The following is a 25,835-nucleotide window of genomic DNA, read 5'->3' on the forward strand; positions in this document are numbered from 1 at the left end:
AGTTTTTACGGGATGAGCATATGCTCTTGCCCTTGTCGCGACCGCCGCAGAGAATCAGCTGCGACAGCGTTTGGGCTTGAACTGATTTATTCAGCTCGCGTGAGCGCACTTGAGCGTGCGCCTCGTGATCACGAGCAGTGCCCGGCGTCGTCCAAGCGCTGCGTGCGGAGCTCCGCCTTCGTCGTCGACGCGGCGCTCCCTTGGCGCGCCGTTCGTTACCACCTCTGAAACAACGTCGAGGCTACGCTCGAAACACAGATGGTGCAAAGAATCCTTTCGGGTACAGCGTCCAAGAAAGCAAATGCAAAGAAAACTGATGATACTCTAACACCAGACACGGAGCGCTGAGCGATCACGCTGGCTGCAAGCGTCGTTGTTCCTGCGCTCACTGTATCCTTCCGCCGAGAACGGCGGAGCGTCAAGCCTGGTTTGGCCCGGTGTGTAAGTGTTTTACACTCCGGTATAAAAAAAATATGTCCGACTGTGTAAAAGCACACACACGCAAAAGATGTTTTTTGTAGCTTTCTGATGTTTTTACGCTCGTAAAAAATTGATTAAAGCAAGAACGCACTAACACGTCACGATTAGTTCAAGAAATAGCCGTTGCGCTCCGATACCATCGACCCCCCAAAAACCCCCATCTCAGGGGCCCTTTAACTGCCCCCCCCCCCCCCTTGTTTATTTGCCGCGGTCAAGGTATATTTAGTCGCCAGCTTTCCCATCCTCTTCCGCCATTGGGTGTCCACACTTTTAAGGTACACGTACCTGTGCACTCTGGCTGCCCAGTTCTCATCTAAATGTCTAAGCCGCTCCTCAAAACGTATTTTACTTTGCGCTTCCCTCGCCTCAAATGAAGCCCAACCCATATCGCCTTGTACCGCCTCGTTTGTAGTCTTACTCTGAGCTCCCATTGCTAATCTGCCGACTGCCTTTTGGTTAACCTCTAGTCCCGACAGGATATCGGACTTTAAGCATAATACGGCATTAGAGCTAGAACGTGAGCGCCGGCACCATTACCCCTTTCCAGATGCCTCGCACTACCTCGTACTTATTGTATCCCCAAAGTGCTGTGTGTTTCATTACTGCTGCATTTCGTCTCCCTTTCAGTTTGAGGTGTTCTTCATGGGCATTCAGGTAGCCTTTTCCTTCATTAAGCCAGATCCCCAAGTATTTGTACTTATTTACTAGTGGTATGGCTTCTTGTTGAACACCATGACTAAAGATTTCTGTGGGTTAAAATGTAGGCCTAGGTACGTTGCCTTATCCCCACAACTGTCGGCAAGTTTTTGAAGGTGTTCCGCATTATCTGCCAGCAACACTATATCGTCCGCGTACACCAATCCCGGAATCCGTTGCTCCACCAACTCTCCATTGCTTTGGCACGACAAGTCAAAGCCTAATCCACTCTCCTCCCGTCGTCTTTCCATTCCTCTAATGTAAAGTGCACATGAACAGCAATGGCGAAAGGGGGCACCCCTGTTTTAAACTTCTTCGACTGTACGCGGGCTCTGTGCCTATACGCCCTTCCCATGTAATATGCGCCTTGTTATCCTCATATATTGCCCTTAGCAGCCCCACAAATTCTGACACAATCCCCTATCTACGTTGTCATAGGCTCCTTTTATGTCCAGAAACAGTAGCCATGTTGGTCTGCCCTGTGCCGCCCAAATTTTATGGTCTGGGTTATTACGAACATATTGTCTTCTAAGCGTCGACCCGGCCTAAATCCATTTTGCATTTCCCCTAAAATACTGTTACTAGGGTCCCTAGAAATTGTGCTAGTCTGCCGTCCGCCGGCCGCGAAGGGGTCTCCTCCGTGATGCATTCAGCGGCGGCGCTGCACTCAATCGGAGCGCGGTGGCCGGCCGGCGCGATGGGCAGCGGCGGACGGCGCTCTGCCGTGCCGCTGCTGCCTTCGTAGTTCTGCCCTATTTCTGGGCGGGTTCAGCCCATTTTAACTGCCCCTTTTCGAACCGTATCCGTTTCTGTCGACAAACCAGATTAGCCAAATAAGTTGGTTCTTACCAGTACGAAGTGTTTTAACCGGAGCGTGAAGTGACAGGAGTACGTTTTCGCGTATTATGAAGGATCGAGCTTTGTAAAAACCGCGGAATCGTGTCGCTATGCTAGCCCCCGAGTATGTGTCGACACATACTCGTGGGCTTCGGGAACACTGCCGGCAAGGCATCGTTTTCCAGCTTGGAAATACCATGCGGGACTTCAGCTAGCAAACAACCGTTCTTTGTGAATACCCCCGCCGTTGTTAACTGATGGATTAGTCAGCGCGTGAAAATGTGTGTGGTGTGTGGCGGCGCTCCGCTTTTTTCTATGGGTCTTTGGAACCGTCTTTCTTTGCAAGTTTCCCAAGATGTTGTACCCTGTACGTGTATGTAAATAAAGCAGCTCGAACCGGTGCCTCCGGACCTTTCGCATCGTTGATCTGGAGGCCCTTAAGCGCACGTCTTCGCGGCCCCCTCAGTTACGACCAGTCAGCTGGGAATTTGTTAAATGTAAATGCCGAATAAAAAAACAACACGTGTGCACATGCATACGAAGTTTTATCACCTTCAGTCATCAGATACAGTGATTTCTCCATAACTCGAACTGGGATATCTCGAAATATCGGTTAAGTCGAAACCTTTTTTTGCCGTGCATATACCTGCCATAGGCGACATTTTCCACCCTTTGTCTCGAAACGTCTTTTCGGGGATCACGGATATCTCGAAATGTTGACAATAGGACGCAATGCAACATCCGCTGCAGGCAGCTGATAAGCTCTCGGTTAAAGCTTAGCTCCCATTACGCGCCGAACACCGTCGTGAACGTCAAATTTGCACGGGGTACGCACTGTGCGCGGCCGATGTCCCGTTAGCGGAGTGCTGTCCGGCGCCTACATCGTTGATATTGCTGGAGAAGACGCTTTTGATCATGTGGACGACGACGTGTCTCAAAAAGTTCCAAAAACGGCAGGAACGAGAAAAACATATGCTTTGCCTGCTTCACAGCAAAGATAGAATATAGCGTTGGCGACCAACAGTTGATGCGGCATTGAGAAGCTCGAGAACACTTTTTTGGGACCAGATGCGAACGCGAAACAGGCGAGCATCACGCAGTTCTTTTTCCGCAATACCTAAAAAAATGTTTTTTTTCTGCAAATTATTTTTGCTTGTATTACAGAAGCGTCCCTGTACATTGGAGCGTTTGTTACCAGCACTAGCTCTTATTCCAGTGATCTGGTCATACATTTTTCGCATTTCGCTTAACCCAACACTCCGCTTACCGCGAAATTTTCAAAAATTTGGGTACTATCAAACCTCTTCTGCGTGCCTGTAATTTTCGTGAATACCACGATTTGAAACATTCGCCAGCATTGGGTACGTGAAACTGATTTTTAATAAAACCCGGCTGCAAATCAGTAGCTTCGCTTGCAAGTCATTACACAGGTTCTTTTTGATCACCAACACACTCGGAGAGAATTGCGAGACGCACGCGGGGAAAGCAAAACGGGAGAATATTTGTGTTATGGCCAATCATATAATCGTGGCTGCTTGAAACCAAGGAGTAAAAATATTGAGGTTTATTTATAATGTCATGATCATATATACCTAGCTTTATACCCCCTCCCCCCGCACTCTGCCCAAAGTATATAGGAACAAGTTTTTGCTGGCACAACATTTTACTCAAGCTTTCGCTTTTCTTCTTGTCAGCCTACCAGCCGGCTGCGTGCTTGTCACCGTCAATGACGTTCGGGAATGACCCGGTAGTTTCGATGTGGAACAAACGCAGCTTCTGGTGCCACAGGGAGCTCTTTTTGAATGGGATCTCACTGTCTGAACATTGATGGTTGAACGCGGAACTTTCTTGTGAGCGATTCCTTGTCGTCTGAGTTTTGACTTTGACTCTTTGAGCTTTAACTTTGACTCGCGCGCATTTTGGACTTATGATCGCGCCGGATTTCAAATCGACCCTTTGCCGTTTGATTTCACGCGAAGAAAGCTTCGTGTTCAACCATCGTTGCGGAGTGGAGGAGTGGATAATTTTTTGACTAATTACATGTGCACGTCCATGCACTCCTCTCCAAATCCAAATTGCTTTTACCATGTTGTAATTGCGCATTGAGATAGACGCCGGCTTCAAAACGCGATGGAGCCAGCTTCGATTCTGATCACGGGAAGCGTTTTTTTTTTCCCTCTCACTTTACTCACAAACATCACCGTCGTCAGAGACAGTTGGCTTTCCCGCCGTGCTTTTTCGAGGCGACATAGGCGATCAGTGAGACATAGAAAGCTTTACTTTAATAATGCTCCAAGCGGTGGTAGTGAAACGGCTACGCTGGTTGCTGCGGTTTCATCCTTCGGTCTCACTCCAGAAATTCAACGGCCGCAAAGAGGCTTTGTAGCCCAATTCGCGAAAAACTCGGGGCGTGAAACTAAAAGGTCTTATAGTACTATCGTACCTTCAATTGTGAGCTGATGTACCTCGTACCATTCCATTTCACCGCTCTAAGTGGCCGACAAATCCCGATGCGAGCTCGCGTTCCGCGGCAGAGCGGCAGTATAGCGCGCGGCAAAGGCCGGCCTGCGGCCGCTCTTGCTCTTGCTCCGGCCGCTCGGGCGCTCCGATTGCTCGCAGCCCCCTCTGCGCAGCGCTGTGCGTGCATCAGCGTCGCGGACACGCCTTCCCATAGAGAAAGCGCGCGGACGGCAGACTAGCACAATTTCTAGGGACCCTACCGTTACTTTCCACCCACTTCAACAACTCGGCTTTGATGGGTTGTATAGCTAATCTATAGAGCACTGACGTGACTGTAATCGGCCTGTAAGAGCTCGCCTTGTCCTTCTCTACCTTGCCTTTTTAGATCAACCTCATTCTGCTTTCGCGCCATTGCGTGGGAATTCTCTCGGATTGTATAGCGCGCTCGATGGCTCTATACAAGTGCGTCTTTCCCGCTGGTCCCAAATGGTTGATATTCTATATTGGGATACCATCCGGTCCTGTAGCCGTACTTTTGGGAACACTGTGTTCTGCCTTTTTCCAGTCCAAAAATTTGATAATAAATTTTTTATCTGTCGCTCTTCTATTGGCCACATGTGTCCGGCTAACCGATATCTCGCGTGCTTGGCCGAAAGTATTTGCTATGACTCCATGAAGGTATTTTAATGCGCTGTCCCCCAGGAGAACGTTACCGTCCCCGTCCTGTACCTGAGTCTGCACCTCTTTAGTCGTCGTTCCCAGTGCTTTTAAATGATTCCAGAATTTTTTTTTTTTTTTTTTGGGGGGGGGGGGTGCTCTTATCCTTACGTATACCTGATACCGATTTCTCACTCGCAGTTTTAATCTTTGCTTGTACTAGTTTTTGCAACGAGCGTGCCGCCTGGTGGGTGTTTTGCTCCATGTCGCAACCAGTGGGCGCAACACTCGGTTGGGATGGACGCGAAGGCGCAGAAACGTAACAGGGCAGTGTTTTCTCTGATTTGTCTCGATGAAGTGCCTAATCTGATTGGTTTTTATGCGAGTTCACGCAAGTAATGTTCAGGATCACACTGGATCCAGCCTTCCCGTGTGCCTGTGATCCCGTACATCGTGCGGTCGAGCTGCAGTGTGTGTCGACTGTGTACCCGGGGGAGCTCCGCGCCGGGATACCGACGGCCGTTGCCATCGCCCTGGTAGACGCTGGCCTCACGGCTGTTTTTTGGCATCTAGAACCGACGCACACTGCTGCTGCCATCAGCGGCTACCACGTAAAATCGACAAGGGGGGCCATATTGCAGGTGAGACGTCCGTATTACAATCCCGCGGTAGCACCCAGCCGGTCAGCATGATGCCACCGAAGAGAAACCGTCGGCATACCGCAAAAAAAAAGCAAACGCAGATGCCATAGGTAGCATGGTGCAATGCGGCGGCTGTGACAGCTGGGTCGTTTCCTCGGACACGTCATCCCCGACCCTCGAGGAAGTAGACGGAGCAGATTTCAAGTGCAAAATATGCACAACGCTGCACGCCATACAGGCGAACATCACGCTCCACGAAAAGAAACTGAGGGGCGATCTCCAACTGGAAATCGACAGCCTAAAATCACAGTTGCGAGAAATGGAAGCCCACAACAAAGAGGAAGTAGAAGCTCACGCAGGGCCTACGAACTGAGAGCGACCATTGCAAGGTGCTGGAATCGAAGGTGAAGGCACTCCGAAACCAAGTTCAACTCACCGGGAAATCAACAGAGGACGTGCCAGAAACCCCAGTTCGTCCACGCGATACGCAGACGCCCACCCGAACTTCCTACTGCCTCGACTCTGCTCCTGAAAGCCGCAAGACCCCAGAGCCGAATAACCAAACGCCAGAGCCGGGGAAACCAACAGGGCCACTTAACACCAGAACTCTATGGTCCAATGTGGCGGGAACAAAGCAGCGCAAAACAACAGCTAAGGACCCAGCTGAAGGGTGCCCCCCTCCTGAAGGTACTCACAACACGAGCTGCAGCAGACCCATGTCAGGCGGTGGGCACCAGCCACGACAGCAGCACCAAGGGCCCACGCGTCGGTTCTGTGTGATCCTAGGTGACTCAAATGCCCACCGTCTGAAGAGGACAACGTACCAGACAGTGAAGAACCGACGGGTGCGCATCACCACCAGATCAGGGGCCAAAGTCGAGGAAACGCTGGGCCGGGCAGAGGAAGAGATCGCCCGTTCTAATTCGACCAGCACAACACTGCAGCTAGTGCTCCATGTGGGTACCACAGATATCTTCACCTCACTTCACTTCACTTTATTTCCTTAAAGACCCCCGAGGGGGTATATAAAGTTTTTTTTATTGACAGGGGTTTTCATTGCGAAAGATGTGCAGACACTTGGTCGAAAAATATTGATGGACAGGAAATGGCCACGACGTCGTGGGGAAGATCATTCCAGTCATATGCAGTCCGTAAAAAAAGGACATAGAAAAAGTGGTCGTTCTAATACGTGGACGGGATATTGAAGTGGATGACTAGTGCGGTGAGATATGCGGGCTGGTGGAATAATGTAGGGATGACGGAATGGGCTATGAAAAATATTCTGAAACAGGCAGAGGCTGGAAATGCGACGGCGGACGCGAAGGTTTAAAAGAGCAGATTCTTTTTTGAGGGATGACACACTAATATTATACGAATATGAAGAATGAATGAACCTAGTAGCACGGTTTTGAACTGCCTCAAGTGAGTCGATGAGACATGCTTGGTGTGGGTTCGAGATTGGAGACGCATATTCCAATTTAGAGCGGATAAGGGATTTGTAGGCCTGTAGCTTGACATTCTGGGGGGCGTGGCGAAGGTGACGTTTCAGAAAACCTAAGGATTTGTTTGCAGATGATATAAAGTTGGTAAAATGCAGACGCCAGTTAAGATCATTAAATAGGGTGACACCGAGATACTTATATGATTGCACGTGTTCGAGGGCGACGTTAGCGATTGCGTAAGGGAACAAAGAGGGGTTGCGACGGCGGTGGGAAGAGACTGTTTTACATTTTTGGGGGTTAAGTTTCATAAGCCAGGTGTCACACCATTCCTGCACGTGGTTAAGGTAATCTTGAATAGCGGTTTGATCTGTCGGTTTAGTGATTGAGCGATAGATTACACAGTCGTCAGCAAACAAACGGATACTAGAGGAGACATACGAAGCTAGGTCATTAATGTAAATTAAGAAGAGAAGGGGACCGAGAACGGAGCCTTGTGGGACACCTGATGTTACTGGAAGGGGGTTAGAGGGCACTTCATCCAGTGAAACAAACTGGGAGCGGTTAGAAATTCCTCAATCCAAGTTAAAATATCATGGTGTATATTTAAAGATCTAAGTTTCATTAGCAGTCGCTTATGAGGTACCTTGTCGAACGCTTTCGAGAAATCCAGAAATATTACGTTACGTCAGTCGGCAGGTTAGTATCGAGACTTGTGTGCAGATCCTGGACAAAAAGGGCTAATTGGGTTTCGCAAGAGTAACCCTTACAGAACCCGTGCTGGGCAGGATGGAAGAAGTTATTGGCGTCAAGAAAGTGAATGATTTGGGAGTAGATGACGTGTTCCATGATTTTACAGGGTACGCTTGTAAGAGAGATTGGGCGATAATTTAGGGGGCTGTCTTGTTACCTGATTTGAAGACCGGAGTGACCTTCCCCACCTACCAGTCGTCTGGTAAGGGGCCTGTGCGAAGTGACTGTGAGAATAACAATGACAAAATCACTGAAGAAATAGATTTCGTGTTTTTAAGAATTTTAGAATTGATTTCGTCCACACCTGCTGAAGAAGACAGTTTCAATTTTTCGATAACAGACAATACACCCGATGGAACAAATGTGATAGGCGACACATTAGACAGGATACAGTTCGGTAACGCAGGAAACGGTATATGGGTTTCGTTGGTAAAAACAGATGAAAAGGCAGCATTGAACAGTTCAGCGCTGTCAGCGGGACTCATATCATCGCCAGGTTCATTTTTCAATGTAACAGTGCGGGATTCCTGCGGATTAATGATTTGCCAAAATTTTCTGGGGTTATTCGTTAGAATCTTGGGCAAGTCTGTGTGAAAAAACGAGTGTTTCGCGCTGCGTATGGCGAGCAAATATGCTTTTTCGGCCGCGTAGTATTTATCCCAATTCTGAGCTATAGGTTTTATCTTGGCAGCCCGAAATAATCGTTTCTTCTTATTATATAGTTTTTTCAGCGTTTTTTGTGAACCATAGTTTCTGACAAGATGCGCGAATTGTGGTTTTTGGTATGTACTTTCTTGTCAATTCCCCTATTTTGTTTTTGAAAATCGTCCAGTTGTCCTCTATTGATCTGTTCCAAAAGTCTGCTTCGAAGTCCGGAAAAAAATTTAGAAGTTCGTTATTTATTGCGTCGTAGTTTCCTTTATCGTACAGACTGATAGTTTTAGGATGAGGCTTGCGGGACAACTGGTTGAAATTCAAGACTGAGTGTATGACCTTGTGATCGCTGATTTCACGAAGGTATGTAAGTGAAGATAAACTGTCAGGGTGCGTTGTTAGTATCAAGTCTAGTATGTTGGCTGAGTTGTTTGTCACGCGGGTTGGCTCCGATACCAGCTGGGTGAGATTAAAGTTCAAGCAGATATTTATGAATTCTTTTATTTCAGTATTGCTCCCTGTCAAAGCGACTTGGTCTTTCCAGTCAATATCGGGATAGTTAAAATCGCCAAAAAGCAGGACATGCGCGTTGGGTTGTTTAACAGCGAGGTAATTCGATATGTTGTTAAGTTTCTTTGGAAAATCTGGGCTGCTTTGTGGGGGCCGATAGCACACTCCAAGCAGCAGAGTTAGTGGCGTAGAACGAATACGAAGCCATAATATTTCTATGTCAGATGTAATATCAACAACTCAACACGATAGTGACTTGCTAGTGGTGATTAAAACACCTCCCCTTCGAGCCCCTTTGCGGTCGTTCCAAAAAACGTGAAAATTCGGGAGATCAGCCAGGATTTCATTGTCCGTAACGTCACTTGACAGCCACGTTTCGGTTAGGACGAGTATATTGCTGTCGGATTACAAAACAAGATTAGATATTTGCTCCCGCTTAGAAAGAAAACTGCGGGCGTTAGTGTAGATTCGGAAGTGAAAATATTTGGACGTAATCGATTGCATGGGCGGTGTGACGGTTGGCGGTGCTTTTTGGATTGCTGCGTGATTTCTTTTACGGTTTGTGACATTTCATCGAAGACGTACCGCTTTGAGCCAAGCAGCAACGTTTTGTAAGGGCATGAAAAAGCGGTGGATTTGCTTCTAGAGAAGGCAATGAGGTGTTTCCGTGAGTTTTGGACCGAACGAGAGAAATCCTGCCCTATTGAGTAAGTTGTGCCTTTCAGTTTTTTGCCGTTAGAAAGGATAGTTTCTTTAGTTTTAAAGGATGTAAATTTTACAATGACTGGGCGGTTCTGGCCAGGCTTGTGACGGCCGAGCCTATGTGCCCTTTCAAATTCTTTCGGGTCAATTTAAATGTTTAAGTGTTCGCTGAAGAGGCTCTTAGTTCTTAGGACTTAGAGAAAGTTTCAGAATGGTTAGTATCTGGAAGACCGTAGAATATTAGGTTGTTCCGTCGCGAGCGGTTTTCCGCATCGTCAAACCGGGCCTCCAGGGTTTGAATGTGACGAGGTGTGGCGCCTGCACCGGTCTCTAACGCCGTTATTTGTGTTTGAACGGTTGAAAGGCTTTGGTAGGGATTTTCCAGCGGCGTTATTCTATTACTTAGGTAACTGATAGTTTTTTCCGTAGTATGCAGTTGCGTTTTTAGGTCTTGCACCTCGGAGAGAAGCGTAGCCTGCCCAGCAGATATTTTTTTTAGCTCATCGAGAATAACGGCACCATCATCAAGAGGCCCTGGATTGCTTTCAATGTCCCCAGACAGTAATAGCAATAAACAATGTATGACATCAATGCATTCGAAGGCCATGCATACACAACACTGCGGGCTCGGCAGCTGCACCAGACAGTAATTGCTTGATTTTTTAGAAAACAGAGAGCTTTGTCTACTAACCTGCATGATGAACAAGAGCGGGTTAGATGACTGTTCCGTGGCGCAGCCACCGAGCCCACAGAGCGGTGCGCCGGGATGTTGCCGCTTTATAGCTGCTGCTGATGTCGATGAAGATGGGATTTCCGATGTCTGCAGGATCCATACTTCCTCGGGCGGGGGCGCTGCTTGACAGGCCAGAATGTTGGGGTTGGAGGCGCATTGGGTACTGGTACCCGCGCTGGTGTCGAGCCACAAAGGCTCGCGGGCTGCTGGTCCGTCAGTCGCGGCAACGAGTGAAGCCGCGGAGAGTACGTGGATGACGAACGTAGCATACACCTGCATGACGAACAAGAGCGGGTTAGACGACTGTTCCGTGGCGCAGCCACCGAGCCCACAGAGCGGCGCGCCGGGATGTTGCCGCTTTATAGCTGCTGTTGATGTCGATGAAGATGGGATTTCCGATGTCTGCAGGATCCATACTTCCTCGAGCGGGGGCGCTGCTTGACAGGCCAGAATGTTGGGGTTGGAGGCGCATTGGGTACTGGTACCCGCGCTGGTGTCGGCCACAAAGGCTCGCGGGCTGCTGGTCCGTCAGTCGCGGCAACGAGTGAAGCCGAGGAGAGTACGTGGATGACGAACGTAGCATACACCTGCATGACGAACAAGAGCGGGTTAGATGACTGTTCCGTGGCGAAGCCACCGAGTCCACCTTCAAAAGGAGGATACAACAAATCCTTCAAAAAAGGATACAACAAAGTTAGCTGAACTGCACAGCCAAAAACTCGCGCCATGGAGCGAGAATGCACCGCAGCACTCGTACTGTGTCTATGCTATCCCTGAAATCAACACACGGGGAGCAGAGATAGAGAGGGAGTGCTGCGAGTGGAACGCCAAAGTAGCTTCCATGTGCGACACCTTGGGTCGTGTGGTGGAGTTCCTCTGACTTGCGGAGTCATCAACGCAGGGGAACATGGATGACATCCACTACGACCGTCACCTGGCAGACGACATTGGGCACCAACTACCCTAAAAAGTAGCGTTTTTTTTGGTACAAACATCCGTCCCGAAAAGAACAAGGGACATCAAAAGAAGACCACCTGCCTCACCCCAAAGCCATGCAGTAGTTCATCCACGTAATGACGACTGCGTTTGGACAGTTGACGAAGAGCAGTCAATGGCGGTACGTGCAATCATGCCTCATCCTCTTGTGCCTGCTGATGTCAAGGACAACCCCGGAATACGCTACCTCAAATCAACACCAACTTGCAGCCAAATGAAAAACACAGGAAAAAGACACCAACGCACCAGGCACAAAAACGAAAAAAGAATATTTCCCGAGCCGCCACGCGTTGTTTATAGACGCAGCAAAAATTTGGGCAATGTTCTCACCAAATCCAGCATCAGCCGACCGCAGACTACTGGTTGCATGCCCTGTAACAAACCACGGTGTAAGGTATACGCCCACAAATGACCACTTAAAAGGGAACTTTAACTGTGATTCCGCCAACGTCGTATACCTGCTGGAATGCACCATCTGCGGCAAACAATACATCGGCCAGACTGAAACACCCTTTCGTTTGAAGTTTAACAATCATCGCTCTCATGCAAACGTCGGCTCTTTCCTTTCTACATTTATGCTTGATAAACAAACGTCGGCTCTGAAGCCGGGAATTTAAAAAAAAAACGCAGGAGGCCGCCTGGTTCTTGCTGCGGCAGGAAACTAAACATCCCCCTCGAGAGGGGCACGATCAAATGCAGAGCATTTCCGGGGGCGCACGACGTTAAGTAGTTTGCGTTACGTTAATGTTGTTGCACTTGTTGCTGTTGGTTGTTGTATTGTAATTAAATGAGGAGACGTAATTACGTGGTCACGTGACATCATTTATTAGAAGGTGGGTATGATTATTATTCTTCTCTTCTCTTCTCTCTCTTTTCTTCTCTGAATGTTGTTGTTGCGCCGTCGACGTCTAGATGCCTCTGGTTGAGTTAGTCCCCCCATTCGAGGGAGTCGATGGGAGATGTCATTGTTGAAGCTATTCTTGTTCTTGCTGCTGCTGTTGGTGTTGTTGCACAACACTGAGGACGACGGCCTTGTGGTCGCTGAAGTGGACCGTCAAGGGATCAGCTTCTTGACGTAGTTTGAATTATAACCCTGTCACGCGGGCACTTTCAATCGCGATTGAAGTGAATCGCGATCGAGTTTTCGAGCGCGCTCGGCGTACTGCCGCTGCTACACGGCACGTTTCAATCGCGCTTGAGAAGTTGCACGGGTTGCGCTTGTGTTCGCCAGATGGCGCTAACCATGTACTTGCGGCCGGCGTCTGGTAACTTCGCGCGGTTGTAGGTATACGTAACTATGTAAATATCACCTCACGCTTATTTGGGTCAAGTTATTTGACACAATTTGTGGCGTTAGTTGAAGTTGTCACATTCGGTGCCATTACTCAGCGGGGACGAGAGTATTGCCGCTTTCGTTCGATCGCGCTTGGAAACCTCGATCGCGCTTGAGAAACCAGGATTGAGTTCGAGCGGGATCGACCTCGATCGCGATTGAAAGTGCCCGTGTGACAGGGGTTAGTCAAGGATATATGGCGCGTTCGTAGCCCCCCATTCTGTGTCGGCTTTGTGGCGCAGTGGGTAGAGCACTATGTACCTTGCGTTCCGCCCGCAGGGTAGTGGGGTCGAAACCAGGCGCCGGTAAGTATTTTTTTATATAGTGTAGGGGGAGGGGTGCGGACTACTACGGACAACTAGAACGGGTGACATCGTGAGTTAAAGAAATGCTCTGCATTTGAAAGGTTGATTTGATTGATTGTAGGGTTAACGCGCCGACGCAGCGCAGGCGATGAGGCGCGCCGTAGTGGGGGGCTCCGGATTAATTTTGACCACCTGGGGATCTTTAACGTGCGCCGAAATCTCGTACACACGGCTGTTTTTGCTTTTCGCCTCCATCAGAAAAGCGGCCGCCGCGGCCGGGAATCAAACCCGCGACCTCGTGCTCAGCAGCGCAACGCCTTAGCCACCGAGCCACCGCGGCGGGTCTTTTGAAAGGTAAACAAAACTTAACTATACAGGGTGTCCCAGCTATCATGCACCAAGATTTAAAAAAAGAGAAATTGCGTAATTTGAAGAAAACCTAGTGCATAATGTTTGCAGTACTGTGAAGGAGCGGAGAGTAATTTTTTCGTTAATGAGACTTAATTAATTAATTGTAATAATTATCTAACTCGAGAAATACTGTCCTAATCACTAAAGTGTCAATGAGGCACTTGTAGGTACAGCAGGGTTTGTAGTTGGGCAAGTTGGTACATAACTTTAACAAAACAGCGCGAAGCACGGGACAAAGGGAAGATGAAGACAAAACAAGCGCTTGTTTTGTCTTCATATTCCCTTTGTCCCGTGCTTCGCGCTGTTTTGTTAAACTTGTAGGTAACCACGAGGGGCATCTAACTGCGGTATTTTCAGCGACGAACTAATTGCGTACTCATTTATTCGGACTGATAAAGGAAGCCCGCGAAATATAAAAAAAAGACATCCCCCTCGCGAGGGGCACGATCAAATGCACAGCATTTCCGAGGGGGTGCGCCGGCAAGTCGTATCTCTTGATTGCGGGACCCGTGTCGCCATCTTTTGGAGGCGCGGGACAACTTGTGGCGCTTTCGAAACAAACGAGAAATGAGTGAAGGATATAAGGCGCGTTCGGTGCGTCGAAATGTGTGTCGGTTTCGTGGCTCGGTCGGTAGGGCGCCGGGCACCTTGCGTTCTGCCCGCGGCGTCATGGGTTCGAAACCGGGCGCCGGAAACTTATTTTATTTCTTCCTGGCTGCGGACTACGACAAGTCGCGCATGCGGACTACGACAAGACGCGCATGCGGACTACGACAAGGCACGCCAACGCCGCGTGACATTGTGAGTTACTAAAATGCTATGCATTTAAAATACCACGTGACGACGCTTACGCGCGCAATGTAAAGCAGCGTCCCCAAACAAACCTGATATAAAGCAACAGCTTCGCGTGTTACCCGCCCGAAGAGACAGCGCATCACCTTGATAATAGCATGCATGGAAGGAGCAGCAGCTGCAGGATTCGCGGGACGCGTGTGCAGATAAGGAACAAACTCGGTCGCGATTTCTTCTTTCTTTTGTCTTTTTCATTCTGGCTAACTCAGAGGCAGCCTGTTTGAGGGCGTTGCTTTACGGTGCTCGCGGAGGCGCCGTCACGTGGTATTTTTTATATTTCGCGGGTTTCATTCATCAGTCAGAATAAGTGTGTATGCAATTAGTTCATCGCTGAAAATGCCGCAGTTAGATGCCCCTCGTGGTTACCTACAAGTGCCTCATTGACACTTTAGTGATTAGGACAGTATTTCTCGAGTTAGATAATTAATTACAATTAGTTAATTTGGTCTCATTAAAGAAAAAAATACTGTCCGCTTCTTCACAGTATTGCAAACAATATGCACCTGGTTTCCTTGGAGTTACGCCTTTACTTTTTTTTTAAATCTTGGTGCATGATAGCTGGGACACCCTGTATGTAAACCTTTTGTCCTTTCTTTTGCAACCACTCCCCTCTGTAATGCCTTTTGGCCCTGAGGGTATTGCAAATAAATAAATAAATAAATCAATAAATATGCCTGCTTAACATTCAAGGAAACAATAAGCTAAAATGGGAAGAAATCCAAAACCAAATGACGAAACAGCACATTGACTTATATGCATTGACAGAAAGTCATCTGAGGGAACAAGAGGAACCACATTTGGCAGAAATATTCAAATGGCACGGGTAAAACAGGACCAAGGGAGAAAAGAGGAGGGGGCGTAGGCTCTATATGCCGTACCCCCAACCTACAACTAGAGCACACCCCCCAACAAATGTAAGGAACACACATGGGTAAGAATATATCTGGCAGATTGCTGCCTACATGTATGTGTTATTTACATGGCCACAAGCCAAGAAGACCCACAGTGGAACGACGACATCTATGACTGTATCGTGAAAGATATCAATGATGAGCGCCACAGCCAGCCTGTGCTCCTGCTCGGAGACTAACTGCCAGATAGCAGAACTAGAAGGTAAACACAAGAATGCCTTAGGCTTTCGTAAATTAATTGAACGCTGCAACCTACGTATTGCCCATTTGGATGAAGCAAGCCAAGGAACGTACACGTGGTCGAGAAATAACCAAAAAACAGCTCGAGCTTCGCGATCGCTGCGCCGCCTGCCGCCGCCGCTTCTCCACGGCGTTGACGGGATGTGCGCTGCGTGGCTGATACGGGCTCGTGCAGTGTTCTGGTGCTGTATCGCTTCTTTTCGCCTTTCCGCGCCCGAAAAAAAATTGTTATGGTGACGTCTATAAGCAAAGAGTACGATTAGGTCACTTAAAAAGCAGCTGCGTGTTCGTAGAGCACGCGATCGCCTTCAAGAGCTACCCGGGTACGCTGTTCTGCGCGCATCGTCGCCGCTCTTCCGGGCGTCGGCGACGGTAGCAGAATATCACCCCTGTCACCTCCAAATACGTCAGGCACAAATGAATTCTACTGTCGCCTCGTTTAGACCTGATACTGGCACAGTGAGAGGTTGGCTTCATTTTGCAGCGTGGACAATGAAGGCGGATTCGTTTAGAATATATATACATCGCAGAAGAATATTTTTCGGGGATGTGATTCACCAACCCCGGACAATAACTTAAGAATATAAACCATGCGAAAATGTTCAGTATATTCCAAGCCTGTACGTCGTTAAATATGTGCCCACATACGCCTTTTAGCAAGAACCAAGGCAATCTAATATGAAACCACGGAAAAATACATGCTGTGCAAGTGCGGAAGAAACATAATAGCTCTAACGGAAATGAAGAAAAAAAAAACAGTGCAGCTTCTGACATGATAAAGACGTTCGTGGAAATTTAAGCCAGGTAGGGCTCACCAGACCAACTACTATACACAAAATTCACTGCTATTTCGCGAGACATAGGGGGGGGGGGGGTGTAGGGGAGGGGACGGCTGTGTACAAAAATTAATGCGGAGCGGAATCAAGCAATGAACGTTTCACTAATCACACACACAAATCTCTCGTTCACTGTCATTTTGTTTTTCGACTTCAACGAACAGCTGATCGTTCGGCGGACGTATTTTTGGAAGTATGCAGGGTAGGCATGCAGTACACAAGCGATGAAAGGTGTCGTTGGAAGAGTGTGGTATGTGATAAGGCCCTCTGATTTTAGTTTCTCCTTTATTCTGCAGGCTCCTATCGAAGACGCGTTTAGTCGCGGACTACCATTATATTCTAAGCCCGTCTGCGCGGTGCTCGCAGAGGATATATATGTAGCAGATGAATATTTGCGGGCGCTCACCTCGCGACAAGACGACTCTTTGTGGTGTGCTGATCCCCAAGTATAATTCTGCATTATCCGTCGTACCTACGTTGAATATTTCCGAAATTAACACACACTGGCCTGTAACTGGTGGTGATCAAAATCTGGTGTTTATTATTGGCAAAAGTAACTGGCGTGCGGTAAGGTATGAGTGTTCCACTGAATATGCAAGCACACAAAACTGATTTAAATCGTAGTGTATACCAGTAGCATGAACATATGAGGAACCGGTGGTTACGGAGACACTGCTAGTATATTCAGGGCAGTCTAACTACAATCAGGTACATGCATATGCTTGTTCCGCGACGCTGGACTGTGACACACACCTGGCGCTTATACAGACCGAATATATCTCACGTCAGAAACATTTACACTCTCGTAAACACACCCCCTTTGCGAACAGAGTGACTGCTCCACATAAACATGGATTTCCAACTCCCGCAAACGCTAAATCTCAATCTTGAACATGCCGCAAAAGCAGCGGCGACAGCGGGGAGCGGGACGGAGACTCCTGCGCCTGCTTTCGAGACGGGCCGCTAGGGGGATTTCAGTGGTGCCCCTACAGGAACCTTGCAGCCCAACGAAGGTAACACGGTGCTTCGTACCTTACTGCACAGTTTGGGGCAACATGACTCTGGCTAGCCAGTGAGCGGAAACGGTTTGGCCGGTTAGGTAAAATCAAGACAGACTGCTCCCATCCAGCACAGCAATCCTAACTTGCGTCGTTTCGCAACTGTAAGTGATCAGTCTGTCTTGATTTTACCTAACCGGCCAAACCGCTTCCGCTCACTGACTAGCCAGTGTCACTATCAATAATTAACAGTGACTGTGGCTAGTCAGTGAGCTGAAGCGGTTTGGCCGGTTAGGCAAAATCAAGACCGACTGCTCTCGCGGCGGCCGTCTCGGGGTAGGGGGGGGGGGGGGGGATTTCACAACACCTACGAGGCGCCAGCCTTGATACGTACGTATTTCATATGAAAACATTGCGCTCTGCCTGTGCCGGGCACACCGCCATCGCGGGCCGTCGAACGCCAGTTTTCTCCGCTGCGGCTAGGGGCGCTGGGTAAACAGGGTGCCGCTGCCGCCGTTCCGTCCGTGTGTTGCGTGCAGCCCGTTCAACGGTGTTCAACTTCGCTTTGTGGGACAGCTTTCGGCAAGTACGTGCGTAGAATGCTTTAAGATGGCCTACTGCTGTGTGCCATTATGCAAATCGGACGAGAAAAAGAAACCGGCAGGGCTTTCCTTTCATGAAATACCCGCTGACGCAGACGCGCGAGCGCGATGGCTTGCCGCAATACGACGAGACAAGTGGTCGCCGAACACCACCTCATGCTACACCAAAGTATGCAGTCGCCACTTCAAAGAAGAGGACTTCATAGAAGGCAAGCAGCGACGCCTAAAGAAAGGGGCTGTGCCGTCAGTTTTTGAAGAATACCCGCCCCATCTCCAACCGAAGTCAACGCCGGCGCGAAATACAGCAAGCATCGACAAACGAGTGAGTACTACAATGGCGCGCAGCGATTCCGCGAGCGGCAACGCTGCTGCAGTAGTGGAGGATATGTCGGATTGTTGCGCCATGGACACATCGGTGGAGGCCAACTTGCGTGATCAAGGCGGCCAGGTAGACAGCAGGTCAACTTCTAGTGTGCTTGTCACTGAGAAAGCGAAGTGGAGAAGAAAAGAAAAGGAGTTGAGGAGCCAGCTGCTTCGACTGCAACAGACCGTCGACAAGTACAAAATGGAATTGCAAAAGCTACACGAGGACGCCCTCGTTGCGGATGTTTCTTACATCAAGGAAATGGCGAAAGAAAAGGAACCTGCAGCTCTATATTCTTGACTGATCAGATTGAGTACTTGAAGAAGAAGAGGTCGAACTGGTCCGAGGAGACAACCCGACGTTGTGTAGTTTTGAGGCATTGGTCGACAAGGGCATACGAACACATTCGCGGTGAAATGCTTTTGTAGCTTCCTTGCAGGAAGACTTAGAGCAACTACTTGGGAACCACCAATGGAGAAACAGGCTTCAGCAAACTCGCCGAAGCTCGCCTTAGAGTAGAAGCCGAAAGCTTGACTGTACCGCAGTCAAGGGTGTGCTCACTCATAGTCGACGAAATGAAGATCAGGGAAAAGCTGCAGTACAACAAACAGCAGGACGCAGATGTCTCTTTTGAACAACAGGGTGGGGACCTCACCTTAGCGAACTCTCTTCTCTGCTTCCTAATTACAGGACTCTCGACGTCATATCGCATTCCAGTGGCCTACTATTTTACCAAGGGGTTAACAGGCGCACAGCTTCACAAGTTGATTTTTTGCTTGAAAAAGTAGAAGCATGTGGTTTCAGGGTAGTTTTCTTAGTGAGTGATAACCACAGAGTGAAAGTCAATGCCATGACACTTTTGGGCGATGGTCTTCTTACGTACAGGATAGAACATCCCTGCGACTGTGACAGGCTCCTATTTTTAAGTTTTGCTCCATGCCACGTTTTAAAAAATGTGCGCTCGCAGTTTCTGGCCCACCACATTGGTCCGAAAGGAGAGGTCTCGTCCTGCTACATCAAGAAGCTGTATGACCTACAAAAGGACCTGGTTGTAAAGCCTGTCCACTACCTCAGCCGGAAACATGTGTATCCAAACAACATAGAAAAAATGAATGTCGCAAGGGCAATTCAGGTCCTGTCGCCAGATGTTACTGCTGCCCTGGAGCATCCCAGAGACCAAGCTGGGCACACATCGAGTGTATCATTCGCGGCTGCAGGCCCGACCATCATTTTCATGCAAAACATCTATCGTTGGTTCGGGCTGCATGACACAAGCAGTACGACCCAGCACATCCACAAAAAATTGCCTGACGCTCGGCACTTTGAGGATGCTGAAGATGCAAGACTGTAGTCGCTTGCGGTAACGCTGCCCATGTACTTGGACGAACTGGAAAAAAGCTGTCGAAGTCAAAACGAATTTTGGACAAAAAAACTTACGAAGCATTCCTCCTGACTACGTATTCCACAGTTCCCTGCATCAAGTACCTGCTCACTGAGGATAAGTTCTCGTTTGTGCTCACTCGCAAGTTTAATAGTGACACCATCGAGTCGCTGTTTGGAACATTGAGGCTGTCCTCTGGCTGTAATGACGAGCTGAATGTTCGTTCTGTTTTGTCAGGCCTGGAGAAGGTCCTGAAAACTGGAATTGCCGCATCCAGCGTGACATCAAATGTTGCTCACAGTGAATGTGCACAAATGTCGACAGGTACCCTGCACACTGAAGCTCCTCCTTCGCTAGCACAGCAGCCTCCTCAGCTACAGAGAGCTGCATGTATTTTGCAACTGCTCAACGCAACAGTCTTGCCTCAGCACTTGCCTTCACTTCAAATTTCAGCAACTGTTTATGTTGCGGCCTATATTGCCCGCGTCATAAACGAGCACATGCGTTGTGAAAGTTGCACTTCAGTCTGCACAAAGCCAGCCAGCAATCAACCCATCTTGCGGTTCACTCGCAGCCAGGACCGAAGTGGGCTGCTGTACCCGTCAGACCAGTTGCTGTTTGCCGTTGACGTGCTAAGGGCATTTGCTGATCGTCCTTTGAAGGACAATCCCACTCTGAAAAAGCCATTGTCAACCCTGGTTAAGCGTGCTGTGCTAGCCCTGTGTGCTTCAAAGCTGCTCAAGTGCAAAGCGATGGATGAGGAGCTGATATCTGTTCGGTTTTTGCGGCCTCTGCTGGTGAACTATGCATTCAACGTCAGTGACAAGCATGATGCATTCAAATACTTTGCCAAGAAGCCCCTGTCCAGGAAATATGTGGAACTGTGAGTGCTTAGGGGCTACCGAAAATATAGGTGCTTACAAATAAATGTTCCTTGTTTTTTCAAAATGTATTCGTATTGCATCAGATGTTTTATTTTCCAGAATATAGAGCTGCTTGCATGGCAACTGAACGTTGGAAATTTATGCACATCACGTCCAAGCATGTAAGTGTGTGCGTAAGCGGCATTTAAAGCGCACGGCGTCGGTGGTTCCTTGGATGGAATCTGGAGCTAGTGGAATCGCGTTTCTTCACTTGCGGCATATCAAAGCCAGCCCAACATCCTTGTGAATACCACGAATAGGCGTTGTTGATGTAGTGAGGCGCGCGAGTGAATCAATCATTTGCCTACTAATAAAAGTAGGTCACTGAAAGCGATCTTTTTAGTATTCATTTAGCGTGGAGTTCTTCGCTTACGGCTAGTGCGTGAAAGTTGGCAGCCAGATCTCTGAAACACTCGGTAACATCATTCAGCGATTACACACGCGATATATTGAGGTTTGAGCGCAGAACATTAAGCATTTAATCTGCTTAATTTTGAGCGCGGCGCCAGAACCACGGCGGCTGCGGCACGTAGCGAACTCCGGCACCCTGTTTAGGCGGCGGTACCTGGTGGCGAGGCGCCGCACTTGCGCTGACGGAGCAGTCCATTGTTCTCTTCCGCTTTTACCGGGCACTGAAAGTTATAAAGGAGGCACTGGCAATGTCTAGCCACCCGCTACACAGGTCTAGCGCTGATGTTACCCCACACGTTCTTCTTCAGCGCATAAAGTTTTTATCTTCAAAATTCACAAAGCGCGCGGGAAGCAAAGGAGAGACGCCCAACACAATATAAATATTACGTCACTACATATAGACGAGGAGAAGCTAGACAGTTGCGGTAGTGACCACAACCGGATAAAGATCTGCCTATACTCGGTTACAACTCAAGAACGGCACCACCTCATGTAGTGTATCACTCCGCCAAAGCGCCGGACCCGTGACGTCAGTGCGCGCGCGTTTTGAAAGGGGTTTGCTATGAATGCGTGATATCGTCTGCCTTGTCTCGCGCAGTTTGTTTGTCATCACTGGAGTCGTTTATAAGCATATTAAGCCCAAAAAATAACGGGAACGGCTCACGCCATGTTCAAAATATTCCCAGTAACTCCCTACTTACGGCGCGCGGAGAAACATCCGGCTACGGTGATAAGGCACAGCGGCAACTTCCGGTGCCGTTCTTAAGTTGTCACCGAGTATAGAAGCAGATCGACCTCGACAAACAGAGAAGAAACGCAACCGCACAGGGACAACAACTGCACACTGGAAAACACAAGATACGGACGCACTGACAAACTTTGCATCCCAACTAGAAACAGAACTGGACGAATATTGCACATATGAGGATCGAATTTATTTAAAAATGCATCAAGGCAGCAGATAAACCACTGGACGAAAAAAGAAGCACTTGTTCCACAGAGCCATTCCTTGGTTCGATACTGAGGTCAAAAAGCAAAGAGCAGAAAGAAAAAGACTGTCCAAAAAACACCGTTATATAGAGCAATATGACGCAGCAGCTAAAGAAGTAGCCTGGAAGGACTACATAGGACAAAAAGAAAAAGTAAAACGATTGGTTGCAGAAAAAATTGACGAGACCCACAGAAAACAAGAGATCAACATCACACAAGAACCCAAACACCTCAGCAAAAGATTCTGGACGTACATCTGTTCATTAGGCCCCGAAGAAACAACACAGAAAGCGAAAAGCCTAAAAACAGCAACCGGTATTGTTCTTCAACACGAAGACAAAATAGAAGCATATATGACAGAGTACTTCAACAACCTTCAAAAAAAGGTGCAGACAGAGGAGCGCCCCAAAGCGGATAGGTCTCACACAATGCAAAACAGACCAGACGAATCTCTGCTCCAAGAAATCTCACCTACAGAGCTGAAGCGCCATATCAGCTACCTAAAAAATAAGAAATCGGCCGGCCTAGATGAAATTCTCAACGAATTCATAGAAGCAATGCAACCAAAAGCACGCAAAGCACTCCTTCCCTACTTAAACTTTAACTCTGGAAACCCTGCAGGTGCCACAAAAATGGAAGAAGGCACGGATAAAACTTCTACACAAGGGAAAAGGAAAACCCATTGATGAACTTGAGTCGTACCGACCAATACCTGTTCTCAGCACAGTGCTCAAGCTGTTATGCACCGTGGTAAATCGAAGAATTCAAAAATATTGTGAGGATAACAACAAATTACCAGATGCCCAAATTGGTTTTCGCCCTAACCGAAGAACAAGTGACCACATCTTCATGTTAACCCAAGCCATAGAAATGAAACAAAGACAAATCTCAACTATTCCTGGAATTTCTTGACATGGAAGAGGCATACGACACTGTGTCCCATGCAATGCTGTGGGACAAACTTGAAAAACTAAACGTAGAAGATGGGCTGATTGAACTAATACAGGAGATGTACAAAGACTGCACTACCATATACGAATTGGACAAATACAAGTCACAGGAAGTCAATATCAACATCGGACTAAAGCAAGGCTGCCCATTATCCCCAACCACGGAGCAAGGTAAACAGGAGCGCCGACTTCGCTCTCTCCAGCGGGCTCTTCGTGGCCTCCGCGATCGGCTACCGGCGGCGCGCCGTTGCTCCGGCCGTCCCATTCGGCGCGGAAGCAAGGGGAGCGGTGTAATTTTGCTAGCTCCGACACACGCCGCGAGGCGGCGCCGTTAGCCCAAGGTTGAAGCGAGGCTCGTCTGGCTGACGCTGCCTGCGCTTTGAGTTGTAAATCAGCCTTATACAAACTTGTATCAGTTTTATCAGTTTCATATACAAGTTGTATTAGTCTAATACAAATACACCTATTAATTTGTATTAGTTTACAAATACAAATCGATCTGATAGACCTGAGTCTAATACGAACTAATAGAGACGTATTGGTTTAAATAAAAACTAATACAAATGGACCCGCAAAGTGCAATTTCCTGAATTTTTATTTTTTTCGGAATATCACAAGACAAAAGTTTGAACTGATCGCCCTTGAGCAATAATTATTTGGTATAATATTATAAAGCGTTTTGTTCACTAATAAATCTCTGTAAATCTCCAACCAAATTATTATGCAAAATAGGTCAACATTTTTTTAGTTTTCGCTCTTAATAAATGCGCTACATAAAGAGAGCTGATGGGAGCTGGGAGTGCTGCGCTAGCGATAAGCTGCAAGAAGAGCAGCAAGAAATCTAACTAAGTCGAAAAAACTCCAACGAAGTCAAGCCAAGCCATGCCAATGGTCTTCGTTGGGTAGCCAATATGGCGACAACATGAACGTGCGGCTGGCGTGTGTGTACGTTCCGGAAGAAGACGGTTAGAAGGAAGCGGCTTCAAGCGTTATTTAACATCAGACGCGTGTGCATCGCGTCATATAAAAGTGTTGGAGATTTTAACGCCCGTATAACTTTGGCAAGTATGAACCAGGCCGCAGCGCGATCCATCATGGACCAGTCACCTCGCGGCTCCGGACATCTTTGCTCTGTCTGCTATGCTGTGTAACGAACGCCTGACATCGAAAAAAGTGTGTGCATCACGTCATCCAGAAGTGTTGGCGATGTGTCTAGCGCCCGCCGAACATTGACAAATGTGATCCGGGCCGCCGCCCGACCCATCTTTGACCTGTCACCTCGCCGCTTCGGACTCCTTTGTTCATTCTCAAGGGAATGCCTCACGAAGAAGAGACTCCATTCTAATCGCGTGCTGCTGAAGGGTGAATGCCATTTTGAAGTTGCATCGAAATGGGAATGGTGTTCAATCGGCCATTAATGCGCTCGATATGTACCAATGGCTGGACCGTACAGGTTTGACTTGAGCTTTTCTGATTGCATGCTGCAGCTATTTTGTGGATTCGCATTGCAATTTATTCGTTCGTCCTTAATCAGGTTACGAACTTAGGTATCATTAAATTATTCAGCCCGATTTCTGTCAGCCAGAGGAAGTTGCCTGTGTACCCTGATAATAAAATGTGTTGCCTTGTTTCATTGCTTTGTTCGAACTTGCACTGGTTCTGATAGAACTAGTACACTCTGGTTGACCTATCAGATTAATACAATCTGATAGACCTACCAGACTAATACACACTGATAGACCTAATAGACTAATAGACCTATTAGACTAATACAGACTGATAGAACTAATAGGCTAATACAAACTGATAGACCTGATAGACTAATACAGATTGATAGGTCTATTAGTGGCAATAAGCATATACGTGTATTAGAATTTGTATCAGAATTTTTGCTAGGGTTTAGTGGTCGTCTGCTTGAAAGTCGAATGCCATGGCCCAGGGTTCTGTCATCTCGGGCAGAGTGAATGCCAGCGTGCTGAATTCTTTTTTCGCTGTTACAGTATTTGCGCGCGATATCGTTGCGCGCGCGCGCGCTTGCGTGTGTGCGCGTGGGTGCGTGCGTGCGTGCGTGCGCGTGCGTGCGTGCGTGTGTGTGTGTGTGTGCGCGTGTGCGTGCGCGTGCGCCTGTGTGTGTGTGTGTGCTTGTGCGTGTGCGTGCGTGTGTGTGTGTGTGTGTGTGCGCGTGCGTGCGTGCGTGCGCGTGCGTGCGTGCGTGTGTGTGTGTGTGCGCGTGTGCGTGCGCGTGCGCCTGTGTGTGTGTGTGTGTGTGCGCGCGCGTGCATGAGTGCGTGTGTGTGTGTGTGCGTGAGTGCGTGTGTGTGTGCGTGAGTGCGTGTGTGTGTGTGCATGTGCGCGTACGCCTGTGTGTGTGTGTGTGTGTGTGTGTGTGTGTGTGTGTGTGTGTGTGTGTGTGTGTGTGCACGTGCGCGAAAACAGCGTAATAACGATAGCTCTCGTGTATTGTTTATAGGCAGCTAGGCGACTATAGTCAAATAATCTGTTGGGCTTCCACGAATACCAATCAGTCTTTTTTTGCGTTTTATTTAATATGCTTAGGGGTTTCAAGTACCTACTGCAATCTCGCTACCAAATTAGTTGCCGTGAGTGAAAAAGTCATTGTATTCTGCGATGCATTTCGTATCGCTATCGACTTTACATGTGTATTTTTTCGAAAGACTTTCTGAATTTCTAGATTTGCTGGGGTAATATATTCTGCACATAATTTGTTGGCATGGCATATTAAGGGATTTATTTTTTTCGGTGAGCAGTT

The 25,835-nt window shown here is 48.2% G+C and overlaps 1 pseudogene; it reads right to left on the reverse strand.

Annotated features, from left to right (window-relative positions):
- Positions 1–6,634: 6,634 nt before the first annotated feature.
- On the reverse strand, positions 6,635–10,841 carry LOC144171797 (uncharacterized; annotated as a pseudogene).
- Between the last annotated feature and the right edge of the window lie 14,994 nt (positions 10,842–25,835).

This window comes from Haemaphysalis longicornis, unplaced genomic scaffold, assembly GCF_048455015.1.
Source record: "Haemaphysalis longicornis isolate Haplotype H1 unplaced genomic scaffold, Haemaphysalis longicornis Haplotype H1 scaffold_1, whole genome shotgun sequence".
Lineage (NCBI taxonomy): Eukaryota > Metazoa > Arthropoda > Arachnida > Ixodida > Ixodidae > Haemaphysalis > Haemaphysalis longicornis.